Below are 6,340 nucleotides of genomic sequence, written 5' to 3' on the forward strand. Positions count from 1 at the left end.
GGCTGATTGCTCTTCTCTTTGGCTTCCTGGGTTTTACCCTTTTCTCCTGCTCTTCTGGCCTGCTACTCTGTGCTACGCCCGTGCTTACCTTGCTCCTGGAGACCCGGTCCCTCTCATGAGGGTAACAAGGGAAAGTGTTCAGTGCAGATCAGTGAGTAAGCACAGGCCTGCCCGTGCTTACCTCACTCCTGGGGACTAAGCACAAGCCCACCCATGCTTACCTTGTTCCCGCAGACCCGGTCCCTCTTGGGAGGGTAACAAGGGAAAGTGTTCAGTGCAGATCAGTGAGTAAGAACAAGCCCACCCGTGCTTACCTTGCTCCCGGAAACCCAGTCCCTCTCAGGAGGGTAACAAGGGAAAGTGTTCAGTGCAGATCAGTGAGGAAGCACAAGCCCGCCCGTGCTTACCTTGCTCCCAGAGTTTTAGGGCTACTCATAAAATATTCTTTCCAATAATATATCAGACAGTGTTTCACTACTATTCATAGAGTTTTCACTGGCCATTTTCTTTTCAGAGGTGGATGGCCCCATCCTTTTTCCAAGTCTGTCTAAGTCTTGCAGCTCCACTGAAACCTGTCCACCATGGGTGACACTGTTGGTATTTAAAATACCAGTGGCATAGCCTCCAGCCTCAGAGCAACATGAAAGTCATCACAGTATGACAAACTGACACTTAACGCAGACTGGTAGGCTCATACATACACATAACACAACTTCCCTTCCTCACACATATAGTTCAATTTATTACCATGGGCAGCAGTGGAGAAGAACATATTCATTAACAGACACAATGTTATATATATCCTTTGTCTGTCACAGAAAGCAAAAAGTGTATACATCCTAATGAATATCCATTAACTCACTTTAATATCTGTAAATGACCTAAAGGTTTTGAAATAGTGGCATAGTGCTTAAGGCATTTGACTGCTAACCAGAAACCTGGAGGTTCAAACCCCTCAGCCACTCCTGGGAAGGATGATTGGGCAATCTGCTTCCATAGAGATACCACCTTGGAAGCTCAAGGAGGGGTCACTCTGAGTTTTAACCAACTCAACAGCAGTGAGGTTTTTTTTTTTTTTTTTTTTAATATACCACAAAGCTTAATTGCTTTTGAAAAAGAATTTTATTTAAATATTCTATGTTTTCATTCAAATTTTTACAATTTTTCTTATCTTCTTCAATCTAATTTTAAAAATATTGTCATTGTTTTGGGGAAATCACAAAATGTCTGCTCCATTTGACCAATTCAGAGATATGTCAATGACCTAAAATCTCCAGTTGGAGATAGAAAAAATTTTCCCATTTCATATGTGATCTTTATTTTTTAGCTTTTATAAAATTGCGTTATACTATAGAGGAGCCCTGGAAGTGCAGTAGCTAATGTGCTTGGCTGATAACTGAAAGTTTGGTCAGTGATTCAAACCCACAAGGTGCTCCATGGGAGAAAGAAGTGGCAGTCTGCTTTAGTAATGATTTACAGCCTTGGAAACCCTCTGGCACAGTTATGTTCTGTCCCATAGGGTCACTATGAGTAGGAATCAGCTCGATGGCAGTGGGTTTGGTTTTGATTTCTACATATAGAAGACTTGTTTATGGTTCTTTCATGTTAGGAAGGAGCTCTGTTGGTACAGTGTTTAAGGCATGTGGCTGCTTACCAACAGGTCAGTGGTTCCAACTCCCAACAGCTCTGCAGGAGAAAAACGAGGTGATTGGCTTCCATAAAGGTTTATAGCCTTGGAAACTCTATGTGGCAGTTCTATTCCATCCCACAGGGCCACTATGAGTAAGAATTGACTCAAAGACAGTGGGTTAGGTTTTGGCTTTTTGTTTTTCATATTAGGAACCCAACCAACTTCTGATAATTGTGTTAAGACAGTATTTTTCCTGCTTACCCTCAATATCAAACTTATTAGTCCCATTTATAAAATATCTTTAAATTTCTTCACCCAGTTAGGAGGTGTACTTTCTTCAGAAGTACACCTGGCATGCTAAGTGAGCAAAATTCACTTTCATTAATTTCTAGCAATATTAGAACAACAGAATTTATGTGTTCCTTTATTACAAAAATAATCAGAATAAGACTCTTTGAAGGAATATTATTTGAAAGAATATTATAATCTGATTAATAAGGCCATCCAGAGGTAGGGAAATATTCCATTCTCATAGCCTTATCTTCTGCACAAAGAATGTTTTGAAGACATAATTTAGGACAATTTTTGTCTTTTTTTGGACTTTGTTATACCAATCAAAATAAACTCTCCATCCCTTTCTACAGTACACTTTTCAAATGAATTACTTTATCTCAAAGTTTGCCAGAGTAGCTGATGAAGGCCCAAGTCATAAGACTGGCATAAGAATCTAATTTTCTTGGAGCTGAGACCTAAAATCAACCTCATGAATAGCTTGCAAATCTGCCTAGACTATCCTGGAAGTGTAGAAAAGAAAAAAAAAATTTAAAAAAAAAACAGAGAGAATGCTCTCTCTATATCAAAACCCAGCTCTCAAGACAGATTCTCATCCAGTTTTATAGATGATGACTTACGACAGTATAGATAGATTAGAATTTCTAGGAGATACGTATGTGTTCTAACTTCATAACCTAAGCCTCTGTATTAATCTTGTTCAATTTTAACATCGCTTTATGCTACTGAATATAGCTATAATCACATAGAATCCTGTTCCTGCAACCACATTCCTAAGATCACAAATCCAAGACAGGAACAGCTCACAGGACAGGACAACCACATTCCTCAGATCCCAAGACTAAGGAAGGGACACTGCAAAAGAAATAATGCAAATGTACATTTACTACTTAGATGACATTTCCTGATAACAGGCTAATTTTGAAATGTCTTCTAGCCTACTACCTGTGGTCAGTGTTAACCAGTTTTGGAGCCTGCACACCCCTGCCCTCCTTTACCACCTGAAGAACTAAGACGGCCAATCCAAGATGAGAACAAGACTTGAACCAAGAGCAAACAGCAGAGCACATCTGCACAGAAGAAGTCCTGTCATCCATATGGAAATACACAGACTCCATCTTAGAAAGAGACCGGGCATGCACCTGGCCTGAATGAAGTTGAAGTCTATCGTTAGGGATTTATCACAGCCTTGTTCCATTTCCTGACTTAAGTGAAAGGGCAGGATTTTATGAGTATTCTGCGTGCATAAGGTCTTTTGAAATCATGGACCTCACAGCCTTACAGCTATTATAAAAACCTTTAGCCTGTAGGGCTTAGGGAAACATACATGGCATTGTCTCTTGCCCTGTGTGTCTCCACCTTGAAAGATTGTTTTCGTTTGTTTTTTATGTGCTGTACCGTCAGACCCAACTCATAGCGACCCCTCCTTGGGTTTCTGAGGCAGTATCACTATGAAAGTAGATTGCCCAACCTTCTTTCCGAGGAGTGGCTGGTGGGTTTGAACCGCCAGCCATCTGGTTAGTGGTCAAGCCTGTTAGGCATTACTATCCCCTTATTAAATTTCTCTCTGAGCTACAGATGCTTTTCTAGTCATTATTTCGGACTCAATCTACAGCAGATTCACATAAAATTTGTCCTTGTGAATGCCATTTTTGTGAGAACCACAAATTCATTGGTTTGTGGAGACAACTCAAACACTAAACTTATAGTGTCTATGCCTGTGCTCTATCTTATGATTTTCCTTTATTATGATGGATAACACTCTTAAAACAGCACAACACAAAACACGATAACACATACATATGCAAAGGAAAATACCACGATTCTAAGTTATTTTCACTCAGTAGCCTCATTATAACAATTCCCTGAGGCTTCGCTTGAATCCAGTTCAAATAACCAAATAAAATTTTCTGAAGTCTCCATCAGAACAAATCTGGCATCCTTTATTGAACTTAATTTGATTTCCTTTGGAAAGAGTCCAAGAAAGGTATTCAAATAACGAAAAAGGGAATTTGTTGTGAAACCAGAACATCAAGAAGAAATTCCCCAAACTGAAAGGAAAAAGAGAGTAGATAGGAACCCAGTTCCCCACACAGACAGAGCAAAAGGGTAACTTACCAAGAAACATCCCTAAATGCTCAGATATAAACCCAGAGAATTCAACACAATAGGAGTGGAACTGGAACCCAATAGAGATTTACCTAGTTCCCCAGCTGTAGTTAGGGAATACTGGCACAAAGGGTGCTGTTGGTACTGTATTTGGTGATTCCTCATCAAGAATCTTAAATCTTGATTTGGCTTTCTCCTTTGGATGCCGCTCTAACACTAAAAATTATTAAGAATCAAAACCCAAAGAAATTGAAACATAAAATTTATTCTGAACAGTTATTCAATATGTATATAGGGAGATCAATCTGATTTCAAAAAATAAGCAAATGACTCAAAGTAGTCTACTTATGAAAGAGAGGAGGAGGAAGAATAGAAGATAAATCATTAGCCAATCTTGTTATGTGCCATTGAGTCAGACCTGACTCATAGTGACCTCTCCTTGGGTTTCTATGCATAGTAGATTACCCAATCTTCCTTCGGAGGAGTGTCTAGCGGGTTTGAACCACCAGCCTTTTGAGTAGCAGTCGAGTACCTTAGGCACTATGCTACCAGAGCTCCTTAGCTAATCTTAGCATGATTAATTTGACTTTGCCCTCTTCTATTGCCTAAATCAATGGATACCAGGTCACAAGGTTTTCTTTGGCCCTTCAGGCATTTGGAGCCAGGATACTTTTTGAAATTTAAATTAAGTTAACCTGTTGAATACCAGAAAATAAGAGATTAGCAACTTTGCATTAAAAAAAGTAAAAGCCACTGACAGGATGAATTTTCAGTCAGCATTTTTTTTTTATGGTTATTATTTCATTTTCTTGGTAAGAAAAACCTTAAAATCAAAATAAGATATCTGTTATTAGTTTTCCTCTCTGACAAGGAATTTGTGTTAGTTAAAGTTATTGGCAAATAACTGTTCTAGGGGAAAGTGACTCCAGATTCAAACAAGTTCCATAAAGACCTTTTTATTAAGCCTTAAAAATGACAGACAAAAACAAACACAATCATCTGGATGAGGGAAAACGTTAGAACGAGCAGAGCCCAAGAGAATCAGCTGAATCAGCCATGGTGTTCATCATGTATGATAGAGAACAAAGGATGTCATCACAAGATGATGATTGGTGGCAGGTCAACTCATCACTGTTGTAGGTGACACTAAGAAGCTGAGTAAGACTGTTATTGAGATATGCACATAACTGCAGATTGAAGTAGTTATAGGATTGGTTCTGGGGTTTTGATTACCTGGTTACATGGGGTTTTGATTACCTGGCTACATGGGGTTTTGATTACCTGGCTACATGGTGGCTACATGTGATCCTGAGTCATAGTCACAAGGTGGTTACAACATAATGCCAGGACTCCAACTTTTAAGATGTGTCTGATCGATTGATTATTTCAGCAAATCATTAAGGACATGACCAGGTAAGTTACCTAGCTCTTTGTGTGATCATGTGTGTGTTAATCTTCTTTCAAGCACCTTCATCCTGAGGGCAAGTTGCCTTTTCCTAGGCTTGTTTAAATATGGCTACATTGTTGGTTTAATAGTAAGAATGGGGAAGTAACATAAAAAATTCAGTCCTTCTGAACTTACGTCAGGAGTGAAAATGGAGTTAGGGCTTCCATCACAAATGGCAGCCTTCCACAAACCAAATGCTTTAGAGTGAAAACCACATACAACTTTCACCACTCTCAATGTGTCATATTACAGTGGCTTGTGTGTTTTTGTGATGCTGGTAGCTATGCCACCAGTATTTTAAATAACAGTAGGGTCACTCATAATGGACAGGTTTCAGTGAAGATTCCAGACAAGACAGACTAACAAAGAGGATCTGACCAAGTCCATTTCTGAAATAAATGGCCACTGAATATATAGAATGCACAGAGTATAATTCCAGAAAAATTGGAAAATGTCAGAAATGAAATGAAATGCATAAAGATCAATATCCTGGGTATTAGTGAGCTGAAATGGACCATTTTAAATTGGGAAGTTATATGGTATACTACGCTGAGAATGACAAAAAGGAATGCGTCGTATACACTGTCAAAAAGATCATTTCAAGATTTATGTTGAAGTACAATGCTGTCAATGATAGGATAATATCCATACACCTACAAGGAAGAGCAGGTAACAGGATGCAAAAACGGCAAGGAGGCCACATGTTCTGACCTTCTCTAATCCCACAAGAGGGAGACAGGATTACCAGCAGTAGCCCAAGGCCTATTCCTGCCAGGCCAGACATGCTGCCTCCCTCCAGCCCTTTTACCAACCTTTCCTCCCAAAGCGCCCACCACCTCTCTCCTGGGTTCGATAATTCGCTG

This window comes from Orycteropus afer, unplaced genomic scaffold (assembly GCF_000298275.1).
Source record: "Orycteropus afer afer isolate SDZICR_OR568_19922 unplaced genomic scaffold, OryAfe1.0 scaffold00161, whole genome shotgun sequence".
Lineage (NCBI taxonomy): Eukaryota > Metazoa > Chordata > Mammalia > Tubulidentata > Orycteropodidae > Orycteropus > Orycteropus afer.